Source organism: Chinchilla lanigera, unplaced genomic scaffold, assembly GCF_000276665.1.
Source record: "Chinchilla lanigera isolate Chin_1 unplaced genomic scaffold, ChiLan1.0 scaffold00067, whole genome shotgun sequence".
NCBI classification, from domain to species: domain Eukaryota; kingdom Metazoa; phylum Chordata; class Mammalia; order Rodentia; family Chinchillidae; genus Chinchilla; species Chinchilla lanigera.
In genome coordinates, this window is record NW_004955468.1 from 3371243 (window position 1) to 3393940 (window position 22698).

Here is a 22698-nt window from a genome sequence, read left to right on the forward strand (position 1 = left end):
TGTCACAGATGCTCCAGGGCTGACTCCCAGTAAGAATTGCCCTGAGCCTCGGGAAGCTCCTTGCCTCAGGCCACACACTATCCTGCAGTCAGTTGTTACCAGAGTTTCAGGGTGAAAGCCCCAGCTCTGGCAGACCCACCTGACCAGGCCTGGGCACCAATCCCAGAACACCAGTCATGGAGATAGATGAGCAGTGATGCAAGGCAGGAAAGGAACTTTTAATGTTCAAGATTTTCTCCAGGGGCTGACAGAAACTTTGGGGTTTTATAGAAAAGGGGAACAAAGGGAAGGGTTGGGGGGTTGCATAGCTGGCATCTTAGGGGATCTTGAAGAAGTCAAGGTATAGTTGATCAACTCTTTTGACAATTTCTTTGGTGTTCTGAGAGCCAATATCCACTGAGGGGGCAATTTGGTTCCCATCATGCAATGACAGGTTCTGCTGGGGAGGCAGCCACAGTTCTTGTCATGGGGTAACTGGGGAGTGTTATGGTTTGTATCTGGACGTCCCCCCCAAAGTCTCACGCAGTCATGGGTGTGGGCTTTTAGAGTTTATGATTGATCCTTAATCCAATGCTAGGATTATGGGTGTGAGCTACACCTAGCCCTGGGGCAGGTAGTTTGCATATGTAAGGGAGAGGAAGAGGCTGCTTGCCACCGATCCTCCCTTTTGCTCTTGTTGCTTTGCTGTTCCACGGCTGTGAACAGTTGCTGGATGCCATATGCCACTCTCCCTTGGAGCCAACTGAGTATGGACTGAAATCTCCACAAACTGTAAGCTAAATAAACCTTTCCTTCCTTCATTTTGGGTGTCAGGTATTTTGTCTCAGCAACAAGAGAAAAGTAACCAAGACAGGGAGCGACCTCGTCATGGGGAGGTCTGCGAGGCTGTGCTTCTCCTGGAGTTCAAGGTGGCTGCAGCTTTAGGATAGTCACACAGAATGTCCAGGCCTGCAGAATGTCCAGAGGGTCTGGAACTGGGTGTTTTAAAAGCTGGCAATTAGATGTCCCTGCAGAATTACCTTCGTTACCCTTGACTTGTATCCTCAGCCTTGAAGGAGGATGAGACAGGTTAGGTAACTTTAGGGCTACTAGACCTTATAACACAGACGCTGCCTGAGTGGTTAGCACCCCCATGTGCACAGCTGAGCAGGTACTATGGGAGACAAAGTGAAGAGATACCAAGCTTTACCTTGCTTTTAGTTACCACTAGATATCTAGAAGCCTAGCCTTGAAGTCCAGTGACTGGCTCATGACAGGGTACAAAGGTCCAGCCTCCTTGATTCCTTTTGGGACAGCTCTGAAGGTCCCTCTCAGGCAGAGAACTCTGTGGGCCCAGCTGTGAGGCAGTGGGCTCAGCCTCTCACTCTGCCCATTCCTACCTTTTTATTTCTGCACCTCTAACTGGTGACCATCTCTCTCTCTTTTTTTTTTTTTTTGGTTGCAGTACCGGGGGTCGAACTCGTGACCTTGCGCTTGCCAAGCAGGCGCTTATGCCGCTGAGCTATATCCCCAGTCCCTGGTGACCATCTCTACGTTAAAGTTTTCAGGGAACTCAGTCCAAGCTCCTGGCTCCCAGGGGTTTCTCCTTTGCTAAACCAGTTGTCTGCCGGCCGAGTCCTGACTATTGCTCGGCCCCAGTCCAGGTCCCCCTGGGCAGGGTTTGAGTAGTAACAGAGGAAAAGGCTTCCCTGGACCTAAGCTGTCACCTCAGCCTGGGATGGACCAGGTCCCATGGCTCTGAAGAAAGGGTTTGGGGAGTGAGACAGGGATTTTCTGCAAAGGAATCCTCCATGACTCAAAGGGGCAGGGCAGGGCAGGACAGGGGTTTGGGCAGTGCAGGGTGGAAACTCCGCTATCTCAGGGGCCAGGCTTTAGGGGAAGTGATGCTGGTGGCTGGGATCCTTGGGCTACCTATCCCTTTGGGAATTGGCATTAAGACTCAGTTCAGGGTCAGGGGTAAGGCTCAGTGGCACAGCGCCTGCCTGGCAAGCTTGAGGTCATGAGTATTCACATATTCAAGAACAGGTAGATTTTTTATGTGACTCTTATCCCCTCTAAAGTTTGGAGAGTATTTCCTAGATTTTAAAATCACAGCCCTGCACGGACCAAACCATATGCCTGTGGATTGCATTTGGCTTTTGCATTTGAGGCATTTGGAGTCCCAAAGCCTTACCTTTTGGCAAGGTAGATAATTCCCTGCCTGGAGGTGAGGGCCTGGTACATAGTGCCCAGCTAATGCCCTGGGAAGGGACCATAATAACCAACACCACAGACCACGGCTGCAGAGCCGCTGAGCTCAGCACTGACCAACTGTGGCCTCTATCCTAAAAGGTCCCCATTTGCTGGAAAGAGTGTTGAAGTCCTTGCCTCTGGGATATCAAGTCTGTGAGGCTCTGGCTGGACCACTCCTCTTGGAGCTCTGTGGATGAGTGGGTACCAGAGGGGCCTGCTGGAGACCCTGCTGCACTTCTGAGGTCCCCCCTCAGCATTCTGGCTCCCCCTTTGCCAGTCTCAGAAATTCCCTGTAGAAATGCCTTCCCAAGAGCAAAAAGAGCAGCATTAAAACCTCATCCAGCACATCCTTCTGTATCCTGTGTTCTCATAAATTGTTACAAAAAGAGGGTCTCTTATATCACTTTATATTTATAAACTCATAAGTCACATTCATTTTATAAAAATGCAATAATCTTTATGCCTACTGCGCATAACCTGTTTAATCACTTTATATATCATGAACACCTTTCCCTGGTAATGGATCTATTTCTATTCTGCTTTTGACACCAGCACTGCATTCCTTCACATGAATTTATCATAATTTATATAACCAGTTCCCTGTTGGACATTTTGGTGGTTTTCTCTTCTTTATTTTTTTTGTTTTTCAATTCTGAAGAATGTTGAAGTGCATATTCTTGCTGTATACCGTTGTGTCATTGCGGGATAAATTCCTAGAAATGGAAGTTTTGCCTCGAAGGGTCCACGTGATTTTAAGACTTTTAATACTTCCAGACAAATTACCTTCCGGAAAGGCCCAGCGGTGCGTGAGCGTGCCCATTTCTTCTCATACATACGCCAGCCCTGGGAGTCTCTGCTTTTTAAAAAATCTTCGTCAATTTGATAGGTTAAAGAGGAGTGTGATTATCCCTTTTTTAAAGCATAACTTGTATTTGCTGCCAAGGTAATGTTTGTTTGTAGTTAAAAGGGCATACATAACAAAACGCTTAAAACAAACTCAGCAGTCCTGCCCCATCCCTCCCCACCGTTTACTTCCTCCCTGCTCCCCAGGGGCAGCCACCTGTGACTCTTGCAGCTAGTTCCCAGGATGTATTACGACCTCCATATTTCTAAATAATGTGCACAGGCTGCAGGTGTAAAATGGCCAGACAGTCGTGCTAGCACCATTTTTTCAACATTCACTCTCTGCTTACTAGTTTTTAAATGCCAACTTTATCACTGGGTTAATTCTTATATTTACTTGGGATGCTTCTGGATTCTTCTGTTCTAGTCTATCTATTCTAGTGCCAGAACCTGCTATTTTAATTATTGTAGCTTATGAACACATTTTTAATATCTTCGAGGGCAAGCCTCCTCTTGTTATGATTCTTGTGTGATATTACATTTTAATTCTTTTAGGTGCCCTTTGGATATATGAGGCCAAGTTTCAAATAATATCCAGTAGAGCTTTGTATTGGGATTGTGCTTCATTTATAGAGGAATCTGAGATAAATTTACACATAAATGGGCTTCTTTGCTCTATTTGTTATGTGTTACTATGTTGAGCTTCTGATCAGATAGTTATGAAGGACGTATTCACTCCCCAGGTACCATTCTAGGCACTGAAGGATACATCAAGAAACAAAGCTGAGGGAGACCCAGCCTCTGAGACAACATCCTAGCAGGGGAAGCAGGTAATGAGCACTACATGTAGATTTAGTGAGTTAAGTATATAACATCAGAGCATGGTAGTAAGTGTGGAAATTAGAAATGGGGGGAGGGGAGGACACATCAAAGCACTAAGTGGGGTGGTGGTATGTTTTGGATGTTATTTGTGTGAGCCCCTTGGGGTTCATGTTTTGGAACCTATGTCCCTGAAGTGGCAATGTGACAGTTGGTCGAACCTTTAAGGTCATTAGGGATTCTGCCCTCAGAAGATATTGATGTGGTTTTGTAGAACCTGGTTAAGTTCCTGAGAAAGCAAATTGTTATAAAAGGACCAAATCTGTCCCCTGACTCTTTCTGGCTTCTTGTCTCTGCATGTAACTGCTCTCTCTTTTTCATTCATGCTCCCACTGTAACGTCACCCACCAGGAGAGCTCTCACCAAACAGATAGGGATGCTCAATCTTGGACTTTTAGCTTCCAAAATGGTGAGCTAACAAAACCTCATTTCTTTGTAAAGTATCTAGTCTCAGGTATTTTGTTACAACAACAGAAAATAGATTAATGCAGGTGTTTACGGGGGCCTCACCAAGAAAGTAATACTTGAGCCAAAGTGATATGAGATGTGGGGGATGTGAGAACGTGGGCTATACAGATGCTCTAAGCCAATAGTTCTCACTCTGGGATGACTGTGCCCCTAAGTGGGGATTTGGCAACATCTGGAGATGTTTTTTGATTGTCATGACGAGGAGGTGTTCTTGGCATTTCCTAGGTAGAGACCAGGGATGCTCTTAAACATCCTGCAATGTCAGAACAGCCTGCACAAGAAAGGAGTGTCCAGCCCCAAGCGTTGATCATGTCAGAGTTGAGAAAGCCCGGTCTAGGTAAGGATAGCTCTGGGCAGAAGGAGCGCCAACAGAAAGATTTGTAAGTCAGAATTAGGAAGGGTGGAGAAGCAAAGTTGGAGCGTGTGAGCAGCTGGAGAAGAGGTCAGGGGGTATCTTGGTTAGTTTTCTCTCATTGCTGAAACAAAATACCAGATGCCCAGAATTAAGGAAGAATGGTTTATTTAGCTTACAGTTTGTGGAGGTTTCAGTCTATAATCAGCTGGTTCCAAGGCAGGGTGGCATGGTACAGGGGCAACACTTCAAGGTGGTACAAGACAGCAAAAGCAGCAAGAACAAAAAAAGGGTGGAGCAAGCCTTTTTTCTTCCCTTATATTGTAAGCAGGCTGCCCCCACCCAGGGGTTGTGTAGCACTCATGTAATCTCCATGCCTCCTCTTGCACAGACTCAGGGTGAATACAAAGTGAGGACCCTGGCCCCCTGCTGGGTCACTTAGTTAACATTCTAAACTTCTCAAATTGACACAATGAGCAACATCCCAGAGCGGTAAGGGCATGTCCTTTTCACCCCAGGATGTAGAACTGCTGAGTCACTTAGCCAAGTCTCTAGACTCTTCAAGTTGACACAATATCGGGGCTGGGGATTTAGCTCAGCGGCTCAGCGCCTGCCTGGCAAGCGCAAGGTCCTGAGTTTGATTCCCGGTACCTGAGAAAAACCAAAAAAAAAAAAAAAAAAAGACACAATGTATCGTGGGGGTGGGGGTGGAGTCATGGGGGGTTGTGAGAGGACAGATTTTGGCCTCGTGGGGCAGGATAAAGAATTTGACTTTATTCCAAGTGAGGTGGAGAGCAACAGGGTTCTGAACAGAAATGCCATGATTAAAACTATGTTTTGAGAGGTCCACTGTGCTTCCATGTTGAAGGGCTGAGAAGATTAAACTTGATTGTCAATATGATTGGATTTAGAAATATATAGAAAATTAGCAAAGTACACTTCTTTGTGTGTCTGTGAGGGTGTTTCCAGAGACAATTAGCATATGGGACAGCAAATTGGGTGGGGAAACCCACCTTGAATGTGGGTAGCACTACCCAATAGGCTTGCAGCCCAGACTGAGCAAAGCAGAAGAAGGAGGAGGAAGTCCACCAGGGTAGACTCTCCCAGCCTGCTTCCTGGTTGCCATAGGGTGAGCAGCTCTCCTCTGCTGTGCTCTCTTTGCCATGATATTCCGTCTCGCTACAGGCTTGTAGCAATGGAGCCAGCCAACCATGAACTGAAACCTGTGAAACTGTGAATCAAAACAAACTTCTTCTTTAAGTTGATTTGCTCAGGACTTTTTTACAGTGGCAGAAAGCTGACTAACACAGAGACCAAGAGGCCTGGCCACCTACCACAGTGAGAGATGATAGTCTGAGGCAGTGTGGTGACAGTGGAGGGAGAGAATTAGGCTGAACTCCAAATCTAGTTGAAGGCAAAACCAACAAGATTTCCTGATGGATTAAATGTGGTATAAGGAAAAGAAAGCTTGTGGTGCATCTAGAAGGATGGAATTACCCACACCTGAGATGCAAAGGACAGCTGGTGAAGAGCTGCTGGAGGGCCTTAAGTTTGAAGTTCAGTTGAGGATATCCAGTATCTGAGACGTCCAGTACACAGCCATCTGCAGATGCTGGAATCTGGTTGGGTATGTAAGTTTGGGGTTATGGAGAGGGGGTAAAGCTAGAGGTGCAAATTTGGAAGTCATCAACACAGGGATGGCTTTTAAAGCCATGAGATCGATTGAAGTCAGCAAAGAAGTGCATTAGCTTTCCATTGTTAGGACAAAATATCTGACATACACACCTTAAAGGAGGAAGGATTTATTTTGGCTCCTGGTTTCATGGTTGAGTCCATGGTTAGGTGGTTTGAAGGCAGAAGCGTTATGGCAGAGAAAAGATGCTCCCCTCATGGTGGCTGGAGGCAGAGAGCAGGTGGAGAACCAAAGAGGAGAAGGGGGAGGGGGTTGTGGATGGAGTATTCACCTCAAAGGCACATCCCAATGAGACACATCCTCCAACCAGGCTTTACCTCCTAATAGCCCATTTAGGTGGGAAATTCTTCAGTGGACTGTTCCACTGATGGGATTAGCACCCTCAATGCAAGAGTCTTTGGAGACATTTCATATTTAAACCATAACAGGGAGAGAAGGCTGATAGGGAAGAACAGTGGACCAGTGATGGAGAACTAGAGTATTCAAACATGAAGAAAACAGCAAGGAGGGACCAAAAAAGGGGCCAGGAAGTGCCCAGTAAGGTTAAAAGAAACCAGAACAGAATCTCATGCTGGAGGCCAGGGAAGAAAGTGCATTATGGAAGAGGGCGTGGTCACCTTTGTCAGATGCTGGCGGCAGGTCAAGTAAGACAGGGACCAAGGATTGACCAATGAGTTCAGTAGGGTGCTTTAGGAAAGGGCAGGTTTGGTGTAGTGGTGGAATAAAGGACCAATTTAAGTATTCTGTGAGAGAATGAAAGGAAATCAAGGAAATTGGAGATGGTGGATGTGGGTAACTCAATGTGTACAAAGGAGAGCAAAGAAATGAAGTGATGAGTGCTGAGCGAAGCAGTTGGAAATTTGTTTAAGATGGGAGAAATCATAGCCTATGTGTGTATTGAGAGTGGTCTAGCTGAATGTGCAAAAGTGAAGTAGGAGGGGGAAAATTACTCAACCAAGTGCTTAAGAAGGTTAGAGAGCATTGGAGCTGGTGGAAGTGGAGGGAGCAACCAACCTTTGATAAATGTGGGAAGGAGAAATCATGGGCACAAATGTGGTGATTGGAACCTGCCTCCTCCAACCCCACCATCTTTGTTGTGATATAAACACCTACCACACCATTCATCCATTTAAAATGTACCTTCAGGTATGTTCACAGCGTTGTACAGCTTTCACCACAGTCCATCCTGGAACACTCTCCTCACTTCAGAGAGACCTTATACGTATTAACAATCTCTCCCCTTTCCTGCCTGCTCAATCTTAAGCAACCACTAACCTATTTTCTGTCTCTATAAGTTGTCCTTTTCTGGACATTTCCTATAAACTAAATCATTCAGCCAGGCAGGGTGGCACATGCCTGTAATCCAAGCACTTGGGAGGCTGACGCAGGAGGATTGCTGTGACTTTAAGGCCATCCTGAACTCCATAGTGAGACCCTGTTTAAAGAAAAACAAAATTAATTATTTAAATCATACAATGTATGGTCTTTTTTTTCCATTTAGCATAATGGTTTCAAACTTCATCCATCTTGCTACTTTCTTCTTTATTATGACTGAATAATATTCTGTTTTCTGCATATACCACAGATATACTGTATCCATTCATTTGCTAGTGAATATTTGGACTGTTTTCCCCTTTTGGCTATTATTAACAAAACTTCTCCATATGCATTTATCTTTATTTATAGCTATTTTATGAATATACATTTTTGTTTCTTTTGGTATACACTTAGCAGTGGAAATTGCTGGGTTATTTGGTATATCTATGCTTAACCTTTTGAGGAATTACCAAACTTTTCCAAAGTAGCTGCATTATTTTACATTCCTACCAGCAATGTATGAGAGTTCTAATTTCTCCACCTTCTTGCTAATACTTGGTAATGATATTATTGGCAATTGTTTTGATTGTAGTTGTCCTAGTTGGTGTGACATAGTACAGTATCTCATCATAGTTTTGATTTTTATTTCCCTAATGACTAATGGTATTAAGCATCTTATCACATGCATGGTGGCTATTTGTATATCTAGACATACAATTGGAGAATGTCTATTTACTGAATTTGCCTATAATCAGGTAGTTAAATTTTTAAATCATTTAGTTGTAAGAGTTGTTTATGTATTCTGGTTACAAATTCGTTATTAAATATGTGATTTGTAAATATTTTATACCGTTCTGTGATTTGTCTTATTCCCTCCCTCCTTTCTTCCTCCTTTTTTCTTTTTTTCTTTCTTTCTTTCTTTCTTTCTTTCTTTCTTTTTTTTTTTTGGTGATACTGGGGATGGAACCCAAGGCTCGCACATGCTAGGCAAGTACTGTACTTACCATTTTCTGCATGGTATCACTTTTAGCACAGAAGTCTTTTATTTTGTTCAAGTCCAATTTATCTATTTTTTTCTTTGGTTCCTTGTATTTTGGCTATTGTACCTAAAGAGGCCTTGCCTAACCCAAGGTGTTGAAGATTTACTCCTTTCTGCTTTTATTTACTTATCCTTTTGACTTAATTTTAAAAAAAATACATGGGAAAGATTTATTAGAGATAGATATGGGATGCACTCAAGAGTGAAGTGTGGGTGGGCTGAGAAATAGGCACATTTCTTACCTAATTTTTATTTCTAATTATAATGGTAAGAGATCTCAGGATGATTTTAAGTAGTAGTGGGTTTCTCATGTTCTAGTCTTGACTTTAATATTTTGCTATTAATCATGATGCTGTTTATGAGATTTTTAAAACTTAAAAAGTATCATGTACATTTCTAATATTTATAAATAATTAAGGACAACCCCATATATTCAATGTGTCTATGAAGATAAACATGCTTTTTCTCTTTTGATTTATTGATGCAATAAATTATATTAATGGGTATTTTAATATTGATCTATTCTGTAACATATTTCTGAATTAAATCTTATTTTGTTGATGTACATAATTACTTCATTATACTGTTGGTTCAATGACATTAGTTTTATAATTTCCTTGTGATTGTTTGACTCAAATTATTTAGAATCAAACATTTCAAGGGTGTTTTTTTCTTTTTATACAAATCAGTTTTGAACTTTACTGAACTGTAGTCAGAAATTATATTTTGCATGATATTGATAATTTAATTTTATTTGAGAATTGATTTGTGTCCTGGTTAAGATAGGTCATTTTTTCTCATTATATTTGAAATAATACCTATCCTTTGATTGTTAGGTGCAGAAATATATGTGTATTTGTATGTGTGTACATTCTTTAACTTAATCTCTTAATTAATTATATTGTTTGTATCTTTTATATCTTTAATATTTCTAATGCTTTTTTATCAATATCAGAATGAATGTATAAAATCTCCCAATGTGGTCATGAATTTGTTGATTTTTCTTTATAGTTTCATCAACTTTGCCTTTATATTTTTGTAAGGCAATGTTATTAGGTGCATACAGGTTCAAGATTATTACATCTTCCTACATAATTAGTTCCTTTTTATTTGTATAACATTTTTAATTTCATCAATATTTTACAACTTACACTCTATTTTGCCTTATATTAGTATTGTAAAAATGGCACGTTTGGTTTTTTATTGGGTATTCTCTTTATTCTGTCTTTATTTTCATCATTTCTGCCTTATTGTGTTTCATAAATATCTTTCTTTTTTTAAAACTTTTTTATTTTTCTTTATTTTTTTCTGGTACTAGGAATCGAACTCACGACCTCACGCTTGCCATGCAGACACTGTGCCGCTGAGCTAAATCCCCAGCCCCTATAAATATCTTTCAAAGCAAGTTCAATCTGTTTTCATTTTTTATGGTTACTGATGCATCTTTCATTCTTTTTTATGTTTTATGTTCTTTACTTCCCTTTCCTACTTTTACAAAGTCTATCTTGCTTTCTGAAGGATTGATTGTACTTTATCCTTTCTTTTTTTGTTGTTCATTCTACTGATTAGAAGTTGTATCTTTTATTTTTTATTCTTCCATGTTTATCTTCATATACATGTTTGATTTGACACAATATGATTTAAATAAAAATGTCATCATTTCTTCCAAACAAGACAGTAATCTTATGACACTTTAATTCTGATCATACTCTCATCATGTGTCATTTGTTGTCTAATATTAGCGTCCAGTGGTTAAAAACTTCATAATTTTAAAAATAATTTACCACTGTTGATCATTTTGATTTAAAATTGTTTGCCAATTTATTTCTACCCAATAACTTTGGTTATTGCATCTTACTCTTGCTTTCTGTGTTGTGCTTCTAATTGGCTTACATAACCCTTTGGAATTCTTCCTGGGAAGGCCTGTGTAAACTCTCTTAATGTATGTTCATTAAAATATTAATTACCCCTAAATAGTTGAGTTAGGTATATAATTTTGGAATGATAGTAACCTTCTTTTATCCTTTTGAAGACCTATTGCATTTTTTTCTGGTCCTCAGTCTTTTGTGGATGATGTCTTTCTCTCTGGTTGTTTCTGTAATTTTTTTTCTTTTTTTTTTTTTTTTTTTTTTTTTCTCCGGTACCGGGAACCGAACTCACGACCTTGTGCTTGCCAGGCAGGTGCTTTGCCACTGAGCTAAATCCCCAGCCCCTGTAATTTTTTTTCTTTGTTTTGATATTCTTCATCCACACTGAGATGTAACTAGGTATGTAATTTTATTTCTCCTTGAAAGTTGAAGCACTTATTCAGTGTTAGGGCAATGGCTTTCTTAAGTGCTGCCAAATGGTTTGGTCATAATTTCTTCAAGTAATTCCTTTTCTCTGTTCTAAGTATTAGCCTTTGAAATGGCAGCCATGTGTATGAAGGAAAGTGTAAGATAGTGGCCGAGAATGTGGATGCTGGAGATGGCTACTTGGATTTCACTTCTCTACTAACACTTAATAGTTATGGAAAATTACTAAACTCTGCTCGGTTTACTCATGCATATATTGGGGATAATCATATTATCAAGCTCTTAGGTTATTGTGAGAATTAAATGAGTTTATGTACATGAGCTTAAAATAGTTCCTGGCACATGGTCAGCTTTATGCAAGCCTTGGGGTATGGAGGAATGCACCAGAGACCTTCTGCTGACATTGATGTGTTTGCCTAAAGGTCATTATTGTAAGTTATCTAGAAGGCATCTGACTTTGTTTCAAGCCCTGGAGAGGCATTTCTGCCAGAATCTGCATGATTAATAACGTTGTTTGGGACCTTCTGACTCTATTCTTTTATAATATCAGTCTTGTGTTTTCCACATATGTTATTCTAGGTGATTATGCTAGATTCATATCCTGGATTCCTATATTTCCTAGTATACTAATAAATCTGTTCTTAAACCCGAGAAATGTGTTTTTAACTTCAGTGACTATATTATTCATTTCTGGAAATTCCATAGAGATCTTCAAGTTGTATATGCTTGTTTTTATGGTTTCCTGTTCTCTTCGTTATTGTTTTTTTCTTTTACTCAATAATTTAAAACACAATATCAATATAAACAATAGATAAATTAACATAAGTAAGATTTTGCCCTTATGTCAAGTTTTTAGTCTTTCTGTTTTTTTATCAGCTGATTTTTTTCCCTCATGAATCATTTCCTTGGATGAGTTATTGTTTCTATATAATATTCTAGGGGAGCAAAAATTATCCAAACTAATTTAAGATTGATGATTTTTTTTTTTTTTATGGTAGCCCTGTGCTTCCTGGGCTGTCAAAATGTTGCTTCAGAGCATTTCACAAATTGTTTCTGCTGGAAGCTCACAGGGGTACAGAAGTTTGAGACCCATTTTTCCTATTATTTCTGTATGTGGGGATTCCAGCACCACATGGGTAATACAAACTTGAATCCCACAGCCACAATACAGGCTTGTGATTGGTGCAGGTTCCTTCCTTTCTGGGAGACTTTCTTCCCCACCTGGATATCTTTGTACTTTTCCTCAGACAAGAATTGATTTTTCTAGCTTTCCAATACACTGAGTCAGGAGCCCCTTCAGAGCTCACTCAGCTGTGTGCAAGAGCTCAGTTTCAGTCCCTTATTTTACGGGCTGCATCTCCCAGCCTTTTGCAGGTGCCAAAGCCCCAGGGCTTGGCTTCTGGGGCTCTGCTTTCAGTCATTACCAGCTCCTGGGACTCCAGGTAACAGTTGGTTGCTCTAGTTCTTGCATTATTCCCTCCTCCTCCTCCTCTTCCTCTTCTTCCTCTCTCTCCTCCTGCTTGTCTTTCTTCTCCTCTTCCTCTTATTCCTCCTTCTCTTCTTTCTTTCAAAATGAAGAAATCCTGAAGATTTCCTTTTTTCTCCTTCAACTACACATTTATTATTTTATGTTCTGTTTTATCCAGTATTTCTGTGAATTTGGAGGTGGTGATGGTGAGGGCTGTGTTTATCTGCCATGATCTTTTAGATTTTTTTGCATCTATAGTGACAAGAAAGATTAGTCTATAATTTTGTTTTTCTTTCATCTTTGGCAAGTTTTAGTACCAGGGTTATGTGTTATTCATAAAATTAATTAGGAAGTTTTTCTCCTTTCTTCATCCTCTGGAACATTTTAAATAGCATAGAAAGTATCTGTTCCTTGAAGGATTTGAAACTGAGGACAGTACCTTTGAGACTGGGGTGATTGTTTCACACGTTTATTTTCTATTTAGTGTTCCTACTCCTTAAATCAGTTTGTATTACTTTTGATTCCTTATTATACCTTTAATCAAGATTTTAACATTCATTAGCCTAGAATTCTGTATGGCAATCTTGTATTTTAACTTTTTAAAAATCTCTGCTTATATCTCTTTCTCAGTAAGGTTTTTCTCTTTCTTTCATTAAACTTGATGTATCTATTTTATTGGCCTTTGCAATGCAAACTGGCCTTGAACTTGCTTATGTAGCCCAGGCTGGCCTCAAACTGAAGACAATCCTACTGCCTTAGCTTCCCAAATCCTGGGATTACAGGTGTGTGCCACCACACCCAGCAATTTAAGTGCATTGTGGTCAAAGAATATCATGTATCTTACCTTAATTCTTTGTAATATATTATAACCTGGCATATAGTATGTTGTCAGTTTTTATGTTTTATATGTGCTAGAAAACAATGTATCTTCTCATTTGCTGGTTGTAAGATTATATATTTCTGTACATCCTATACATTATGAATGCATATACTTATGCAGGCAAATATAAAATCAGTGTTGAAATTGTGCTTTTCAAATTTTCTATATCATTCTTAATTTTTTATCTCTTCATGTTTCCATTTCTGAGTGAAACCTGTTAAAATGGTCCACTCTGATGGTGGATTTATGAATTTTCCTTGTGTCTGTGATATTATGATATTTTGATTTTTATCCACAGTTCATGGCTTATAATTTCCTCCTCATGTCAGGCTAAAGATAAAAGAATTTCTCTACACCAAGGCAGGTCAGATACTCTAATGCCTTTAGCTGACCATAAAGAAATTCTCTGACCTACTATTATGGCTGTGTCTAGATGTCTTCCCAAAGCCTCATGTGGCCAGAGAGCTTTTTTTTGGAGATGGCTGAGTCTAGATTGTGTGACTGATTCATACTGCAATACTGGGATTAAAGGCACTGAGATTAAGGGTTGGTGATGCTAGATTGGTTCACTGATTGGCTTGGCACTGCCTTAATCCCAGCAGCCTAGATAGAGTATAAAAGGAACAGAAAGATACTGTTAAGGTTGATTGTTGATTTTGCTGTCTTTTGCCTGCCATGAGTTATTCTCCTCTGCAAAGACTCCCTGCCCTGGAGCCAGTCAGTTATGGACTGAAACTTCTACAGAATATGAGCTAAATAAACCTTTCTTTCTCTAACATTAGGTGTCAGATGTTTTGTCTCAGCTATAAGAAAAGTAATCAAGATGGAATTTGGTACTAGAAGTGGGGTTGTTGCCTGTCTTGGTTACTTTTCTCTTGTTGCTGGGACAAAATACCTGACGCCCAAAATGAAGGAAGGAAAGGTTTATTTCGCTTACAGTTCATGGAGGTTTCAGTCTGTACTTGGCAGATTATAAGGCAGAGTGGCACATGGCAGAGGGCTACAGCTCAGGGTGGCAGAACACAGCAAAAGCAACAAGCACACACCAGCGAGGAATCGGGGAGGAATGGCCTCAAGCACCCTTTTCCTCTCCCTTACATATGCAAACTGTCCACTCCAGGGCAGGTGCACCTCTCACACCCATAATAATCAAACTCTAAAAGCCTGCCCCATGGCTACATGAGGCTTTCGGGGGACACACAGACATAAACCATAACATTGCCTTTGGGAGTGGTTTGTGGGAAGAGTTTGGAAAGGCTTGGAGATGCCAGCTAAAAAAGTAGAGCTGGACTGTCTTAGGCTGTACTGTATGGGAGATTCTGGTCAGCGTGCAGAAGACCATAATGCTGATAGAAACCCTGTTCATAAAGACCAGACTTGGGAGGTTTCTGCTGGGAAGACTTGCATTGGTTGTTGGACTGCAGATTGTCTGTATTTGCATTGTCTGCATTGTGTCCAGATTTGTCTGCATTTTGTTCATGTCGAGATTTCCTGAGACTGAGATTAAGGGAGGCAGACTAATTAATCTGGCAGAAAAAATTTCAAGGCAATTTAATATTGAGACAGTAGCATGGCTACTGTTGGGGGATGTTAGCCAGATTTATGCTGAAAATCAAGAGTAAATAGCCCAGCAGGATTACTTAAAATGTTGTGAGTTTACCCAGAACGGAAGCTCCAGTAAAGCTGTGGATTTCAAAGATAAAGCAGAAGAGATCTTGATTGCTGAGAAGGAACAAGAGAATAGAAAAGATGGCTTGAGGGCATCACAAGAAACAGCAAGACTCCATCCTTTACAGCCTCAAAATTGCAAAAGTGAAAGACCGCCTAGAGAAGACAGCCCCAGAGCACCATGTTCCAGAATGGCAGTGGCCGCATCATGTTCCATCATGTTCCAGCATAGAGAATTTGTTCCTCAGAATTGTATTCAGAGTGCTCAGCAATCTAAGCACTCGATCCCTACAGGCAAGAGAGAGGGAAGCCTGGTTACTGCTCCAATTGGTAGCAAACCTTGGCATCATCCATGTGGTGCTGGTTTTAGGTGCATGCAGAATGTAAGAGTTGTGGGGTTAGGAAGGCTTCTACCCAGATTTCAGAAAAAGGGAGGCCAAGCAGTGTGCCCCTGAGAAGGCAGTGTATGAAGCTCTGAGTGTGAAGCCAAAGGTACAGTGGAGACCCCAGAATTTGGAGAACCTAGGAATAGGAATCATCTGAGAAAAACTACAAGGAGGGAGCAAAGTGGGCCCAAGACAGAAACCATGGGAGCTACAACCACCAGAAGTGCCATAGTGTGAGGAGCAGCTGAAGCTAGAGATAGATCACACACATGGGGCTAGAGCAAGGCCAGGCCTGAAAGCACATAGTGTCTGGGACAAGCCATGTGAACAAGCTGTTTCAGACCTGAGAGCATGAAGTGACTGAGGCAGCCCTGGTGAACCAGGCCTGAGAATACAGGGCATGAGAGGCAAGCTAGTTTTTAGGCAGAGAGATTTCACTTGACATCAAGCTGCTGAGTGTTTAAATAAATATGCTGCAGTTGTTGGGTGGTTCTTTTCTCCACCAAGAGAGAGGGCTCCACCTGACCTCAGCTTTCTGCATTTTCACTCTTGCTTTACTTTCTTCACAGTCCTCTCCCTGGGAGTTTTCTAGGGCTATGCTGGACATGGCACTGTAGGGGCAGAGCCACCCAGTCCCTTTGGAGTTCACATCTTGCCACAGATTGCCTTGGGTACTGCACATGGAACTACATTACTTAATGTTTTCTCTACTGAATTTTGGACTTGTTTTGGTCCCATTCCTTTGTATTCCTATTAGTACCTTTTGGAATGGAAATGTCTATCTTGTGCCATTGAATGTTGGAAGTGTTTTCTTTTCATTTGTACAGGGGCTCACAGCTGAGTTTGCCTTAACTCTCAGAGTAGACTTGGGATTTGGACTTTTCAGCAATGCTGAAACTGTTAAGAGTTTGGCAACTCTTGGATATGGACTAAATGCCTTTTGCATAAAGGGATGTGCATGAGTCTTTGAGGGACCAGGGGTGGAGTGTTAGGGCTTGTGGTCTAGATGTCTCCCCAAAATCTTATGCAGTCACAGAGTTTTTCTTGGCGGTAGCTGAATCTACAGTGTGTGATGCAATACTGGAATTAAGGGCACTGGGATTAAGGATGAGTGATGCTATATCAGTTCACTGATTTGTTTGGCACCACTTTAACACTAGCAGTCTAGGTGGAGTATAAAAAGAGGCGGAAAGACACTATTAAGGTTGATAATTCATTCTGCCGTCTTTTGCCTGCCATGAGCTGTTCACCTCTGCAAGGCCACCTTGCCACCTTGCCCTGGAACCAGCCAATTATGGACTGAAACCTCTACAAACTGTGCACTAAATAAACCTTTCCTTCTGTAACTTTGGGCATTGGGTATTTTTGTCTCAGCTATGATAAAAGTAACTAAGACACCTTCCTTGTCTGATAGGTCATAAGACTCCTATTTCAGAAAGTGTCCTACGCCATATCCTGGAGTGGGAGGCTACACTGAAGGCAAGCAAAATTCTGGCAGACAAGCCTCACTGGGTTTCCCACCCAGGATGTTAGCACTAAGTCACATGTTTGTGTCCAGTCACATTTCTACACTCTTGTCCATGCTTCCTTCAGGCATGCCTATCCAATGCAATCTTCATAAAAACACAAAAGGGCTGGGTTCTAAGAGCTTTAGGACAGTTAAACATTCACAGAGGGGTGGCACACCTGTAGAAGGCATGGAAGCTCTGCACCCCTCCCCCCATGCCACACCTTCATCTATATCTTTGTAACAGCCTTTATAATAAGCCAGTAAATAGATGGAATGGTTTCCCTCAAGGCTGTGCCCAGCTCTAGCAAGTTAATTGAACCTAAAAAAGGGGTGGTGGTTACCTTGACCCTAGTTGGTGAGGAGCACAGATAAGACAAGCAAGGGCCTGCAATTGTCATCTGAAGTGGAAGTGGGTAGTCTTGGGGACAGCCAACCTTAATGCTATCTCTAGGTAGATGGTGTCAGAACTGAATTCAATTAGAGGACATCCAGTTGGTGACTGCAGCAGAATAAATTGCATTCTGTTGGAGAGAAATAGCACAGAAGTGGTCTGTATTGTGAGAATATAGTAAGAGAAAACAAGTCTGACTTTGTTTTTTTCCCGTTTATCTTCAGATTGCCATATTTTGCTTTATATATTTTAAAACTTTGTTGGTAGAGGCCTATAAGTTCCTAATTATCACACTCTTTCCAGATTCTTCTCTCTTGACATACACCTACAATCCTAGTTACTTTGGAGGCTGGAGCAGGAGGATTGTAAATTCAAGGTCAGCCTAGGCAACTCAGTCCAATCCAATTTCAGTCTCAAGATAAAATTCAAAAAAGCTGGAGATGTAGCTCAGTAGTAGAGTGCTTACCTTTTATATGCAAAGGCCATGGGTTCAGCCTCTAGTACCACAAAAAAGTTAACCTATACCATATTTAACTCTAAATGTTTTAGCAAGTCTAAAGGTACTATCTCTGCCATGCTCTAAAATAAGCAAATATTTTTACACACCAGAATTATCCACTGAGTAAGCATTTTCTCCCATCTTATTATTATAGTTGAAAATTTCTTCTTTTATATAAAGAAGTATTAATATTTAGAGATGATTGTTAATTATATTAAGAAATTATGTCAATACATATTTTAAAAATCTCATTCTTTCTTCCTAGGTTCACTTCTCTTTGTGCTAAAGTACATGCTGTAGTAATTTTTTCAATTTGGGCAGTTAGCTTTCTTAGTTGAGGATGTCTAAGAATGTCTATTTTGACCTCATTTTTCGAATAACTGAATAGGATCCAATATAGCACTTTAAAAATATTTCATTATTACGTTATCTCCTGGGGATCTCTTGACGTTTAAAGTATCTGCTATAAGTCTAATTGTTGGTAGGTATAGTTGTCTCCCCCTTTTCTGTGGTTTAGTTACCCAGGGTCAAGTACAATTCAAAAATATTAAATAGAAAATTCCAGAAATAAGCAATTCAAAAGTGTTGAAATGGGGTCAGGGATATAGCTCCGCGGCACAGTACCTACCTGGCAAATTTGAAGTTGTGAGTTCGATTCCCGCACCAAAATAAAAAAGTTTTGAATTGCATTCCATTTTGAGTTGAATGATGAAATCTTATCAGTTCTGCTTTGTCCTACCCAAGAGGTGAATTGTCCCTTTTTCTGCCATATCCATAGTATATGTGCTACTTCCCCATTAGTTACTTAGTAGCCATCTCAGTTATCAGATTGACTATCATCGTGCTTTTTTAGTTGTTTTTGAGATAGGATATTCCTATGTAGCTCAGGTTGGCCTTGAAATCATTGTATTGCCCAGGTTGGCCTAAAACTTGTAGCAATCTTTTTGCTTCAGCCTCCTGAGTGTTAGCATTACAGGTATATCCGACCACAGCTGACTTCCCCCCAGGGTCTTGAAACACTGTATCCCCTACGGATACAGAAGACTACAGTGTCTTAACTTTTCTTCCTAGAAAATTTGAAGATTTTTCTCCTTGTTTTTGGTATTCTGGAGTTTTACTAAGATGGGTGTATTTATTGATTTTTTACTCGGGGTTTTGTGTACATTTTCAGCATAAGTAACCATGTGTTTCTTAAATGTTGGAACAGTCTCACTCATTATCCCCGAATTTATTGTATTTTACCAGTACCTCATTCTCTCTTTCTACAACTCCTTAGTAGATGAACAGAGTGATTCTTTTTAACAGTTTCATAGGATTCCAGAGCTTGGATTTATTCACTTAAATATTTACTTAATAATTTATTTAAGCATTCTTCTACTAATGTAAATGTATATTCATCTCCTTTTCCCATTAAGAACAACGCTGCAGCCAACGTTTTTTATCTCTCTCATTTTTGTTAGATTCTATTTTTATTTAGATAATGACTGCTACTGTGATTTCTTTCTGAGTCTAAGATAAGCTCATTTTTCTAAATAATCTGTGAGTTGAGAAAACTATTTTCTGTTTGCTGAACACAAAAGTGTAAGAGCGAGCACTAGATTTTATTAGCTAGACCTTTAATATTCTTGCCTTAATTTTGGTTATGTAATTCATTCGTTTAAAATGTGCTAAAACTTCGATGACCGAGGAGTTGTCAAGTCTCCATCTTTTGCCCTAATCCTTTGCTTTATAAGCTTAAAGCTGTGTTGTGAGGTGTACCTGTGCCCATCCATAGCAAGTCACTGTGTGAGGCTCATCCCTGCCATCCCCCAGGAGGCGTCATTGATGTCAGAGTTGTGTTTTTGGGCTCTGCCAGGCTGTCCAACCTCTAAATGGATGGCCAGACTTCCCCGGGTACCATTGGCACTGTCACTTCCAAGGTCCTCCAGAGGCCTGTGAGTTAAAGGCTAGGTTCCAGTCTGTGGCTCTGTTGGCATCTGGGCCTAATGAAAGGAAGTTAGATCATTGGGGGTGTGTCCTTGAAGAGAATATTAGGACCCTGGCCTCTTCCTTTAGCTCCCTTTCCCTCCTGGCTGCCATAAGAGAAATAGGTCTCCTCCACTAAGTGCTTCCACCTTGATGTACTGTGGCATCACAGGCTCAAAGGCAAAAGGCCAGATGATCACAGATCAGAGTCTCTAGATAGGTAACAGGAAGTAGAGAGGTAGATTTCTCTCAAATGGGAAGGGGATCAATAGATAGAGGGAGGGAGGAGTTAGGAGAGGGTGAAGGGACAAAAAAAGGCATTAGGATGTGTTATGTACATGTACCAACTCCCCACAAGGCAAGTACACATTATGTCCTGAAACATGTACAAATAAAAATGAAAAAAAAGAGGAAATTGTGAGTCAAAATAAATCTTTCCTCCTCGTAAGTTGATTATCTTGGGCATTTTGTCACAGCAACAGGAAGCTGACTAACACATGAGCTTTCCTCTATGGATGCAAGACCCTCCTCACCTCCTTTTTTATATTTCTTTGATCCTTTCAGTGAGAATTCTGGAGGGAAAGGAGTTAACCAAGTGGTGCTTGTTGCCATCTTTAGGCCAGAATCCTGTTTATCTCTGCTGCAGTTTCTTCAAGCATGAAATTTCTTTTCCTGCTGACTTTTCACTTCCTTCCTTCCTCAGCACCAAACTCTTTATCTGAGGTGAATAGTATTCACTCATACATGAGTTTATGACCGGAAGGAATATTCTATAACCCCTAACACTTTGCCTGGGGGCACAGTGCTAGAGTGCAATGAAATATGAGTGCCAAAGGGCTTGAGCAGCCCCACCTCTATGATCCTGCTGTTTATAACTCACGCGGCTTTTCTCTTGAGCTGGCTCCAATCAAACCTAGGGCTTGCCTTGAGAGAAGTTCCATGTTCTTGCCATCCCCAACTTCCTGGAGTCTCCACAGGCCCTCTGCTTCATGCACTGCACCCTTAGGGGCTGGCCAGCTGTTTGACCTCCCAGGCCTTTCTTTATATTTTTCTACCCTTGAGCCTGGCATGACCTGTCATCTGGGTATTTGGGGACTTGGAGATACCCTGAAACCACAGATGGTAGCAAAGTCTATATATGTCATGTTTATTCCTATACATACATACTTATCATAAGCTTTAATTTATAAAGTAACATAGATTAACCAATAACTAATCAAAAATAGAACAACTGTAACAATGTACTGTAACTCAAATAATTTAAAGCTTATCCATGGTTTCTTTGTGGAATGCTTCCTGTAACGTTTTTAGACCATGGTTGATCATGGATAACTGAAACCACAGATCAGAGGAACCACTGTACTTCCCTCTTGTCACCAGGCAGCACAGGACTTGTTCTTCTGCTGACTAGATGTTAGCATGTGGCCGTCTGTCAGTGTCTGTGGGACACCTGCATGCCCCCACCACAGGACTGGGTGCATTGCTCTGCTGTCTCATGACCTTCTCACAGTTTACAAGGGGGAAGCCAGGGTTAAGCCCCATGTGTCTGGTCATCCAGCTGACCAGCAGCCCACTGAGGTTTTTCACCTTGGTCCTCTGTTCCCACCCCCCCACCATGCGGTCATCTCCATGAGCAAAGCTCAGAAGCCCCTGGAATCACCTGTCATTCCCTAAGGGAGGGTCTCACCCTGGGCCATCAGGGGAAAGATAGTGCTCACTGCCCAGCCAGTTGTGCCCTGAGCTCATACTGCATCAGCCCCAGCCGCCCATGGGGCCCCTGCTCCTTCGACTGCTCCTGAGTTGGCAGGGTGATAGGCAGAGGAGCTGCCTCCCATCAATCTGTTCTCTACTGGAGTGGTCTTTTTAAACAGGAAAATCCCACACGTTACTCTCCTTATATCCTCCCACCACAGCTTCATGTGGGGATGCCCTCCCCTGTCCTTCCTTGGGCCCCATCCCTCCTCCAGATCTCCCTGTGTCCTAGCACAGGAGCTTCTGTCACTCAGTCCAGGACCATGCGCCATAGTCCCTTGCTCAGGCACTGTCTTTGCATCCCCGTGGACTCTCCAGGGGCTGGTCCGTGATCTCCGAACCGTGTACTGACTGGTACATAGTAGGTGCTCAGTGAGGGCTTGCAGAACAAAACTTTGAGGTGAGGGTGCAGGGTGGGTGGGAGGGAAGAGGCGGAGAAGGCAGGAGGGGAAGAGGAGGAGATGAGAAGGAGGAGGCAGGGTTGCTGCAGAGCCAAGCTCCAGGCTCTGCCTGTTCTGATCGCCTGCTTTTGCCGCACTGTTCCCAGCGGGTGCCAACGCTGAATGCCTGTTTAAGTCACTCCACAAAGCTCAGCTTCTCAATCTGTTTTGTATTTGCAAGGGCCAGATCCATCTTCCTTTTTTAAAAGTCAAGCTTCTGAGAAAGTCATTTATATTCACAGTGATTCTCCTTTCAAATAGCTTCTTCGAATGGGGTGTTTGGAGTCGTAGATCTTAGGGACTCCGCTAGGAGAGCCCGAGGTTTGGGCAGTGATGACACCATATAGCAGACGAAGACATAGGAGCTCCTGGAGTGGGCAGGAGGTGGAAGGGGCGTCTCCAGATAGATGGGATATGTGTTGGGAGCCTGCAGTCCACCCACTGAAAGATCGATTTCCAGAGTGACCCCTGTAGGTAGTGATTCCTTGTCCTGGCGGAAAGGAGAGCTGGTTCTCTAAGTACAGTGGCCAGTCTAGATGCTTGTTTGCACTGAGATTAGTGTTGCAACACCCACACTTTGGAATAGTCTGTTCAGTTAAAAAGCATGGTATAAACCAAGCAT

The 22698-nt window shown here is 41.6% G+C and overlaps 1 protein-coding gene across 1 annotated transcript in view; it reads left to right on the forward strand.

The window, feature by feature from the left end:
• The window catches only part of Chst8 (carbohydrate (N-acetylgalactosamine 4-0) sulfotransferase 8), a 128828-nt gene that overhangs the window by 13875 nt on the left and 92255 nt on the right, over positions 1-22698 (forward strand). The window contains exon 2 of the mRNA XM_005399989.2: positions 3819-3905. The gene's annotated coding sequence lies outside the window, so the exon portion shown is untranslated. The remainder of the gene's footprint in view (positions 1-3818; positions 3906-22698) is intronic.